This window comes from Accipiter gentilis, chromosome 26, assembly GCF_929443795.1.
Source record: "Accipiter gentilis chromosome 26, bAccGen1.1, whole genome shotgun sequence".
Classification (NCBI taxonomy): Eukaryota; Metazoa; Chordata; class Aves; order Accipitriformes; family Accipitridae; genus Astur; species Astur gentilis.
Genome location: NC_064905.1, coordinates 10390707 through 10391682, shown reverse-complemented (window position 1 = coordinate 10391682; position 976 = coordinate 10390707).

Sequence of the window (976 nt, the reverse complement as noted above, 5' to 3'; positions counted from 1 at the left end):
CTGGCAAGCAAATAATTGTTTGTACAGCAGCTCCTGCTGACACAAGCTATATCCATTCATGTACTAGTAATGATTTTTATTTATTTCTTTAACTAATAAAGGTTGAGCAGGAAAATAATTCTTTTCATCTGCTTCGCTCCCTTCCTCAATTTCAGATACTGAACATAGAGAGCAGGTTCGCTGGCCAGATCCCAGATACAATCTCAACACAATCTCAATCGCCCAGAGCTCTCATGAGATGGACACAACAAATTTAGTCACTACATTACCACTATGTGTAAAAGGGGTGTAATGTTTAAGGGATTAAAACTACTCCAAAGTTCAATTGCCTACAGAAAGAAATATTGAATACAAATAAGTGCATTATTTGTATAAATTCTTCAAAAGGCTAAAGTTAGATTTACCAGATGGAGATCGGGTGCGATACTCTAGAAATGCAGTAACGTTTTTCTGTACATGCTGTATTAAAATGGTAAACATGACTGAATCGATGACTCACATTACTTGAAACACTTCTAGGAAGGGTCACAATTACATTTTGTCTGAATATCATTGAATATATGATCTATGGTTAAATATATTTGTTACAACTAAACCATTAACTGATCCTGCATTAAAGCAAATTTAACAGCATTCACATCATTATCCGGTATTTAGCACTCCACCTCCAGTGAGAGTAGAGAACACATCTGAGAAAATGCTGCTGTACCAAATCTCTTGCTGCTTTCATCAGGCACCATTCTCTTCCTCTTACCTAATATATTTCTAGTTCCACCTTACCTCAAGAATTTCCACAGAGGGACAGATGCAGAAAAAACTAACAGTGGCTTTCCTGCATTGAACAGTTTTGCCTCTTCAGTTCTACTGAGCTAAATGTCATAGAAATCCCCATTAGTCACATTTATACCAAAGTTCCAAGAATTAAAATCATTAATAACGTGTAAAATTGTATAATGGTGTAAACTAATCTGCTCTA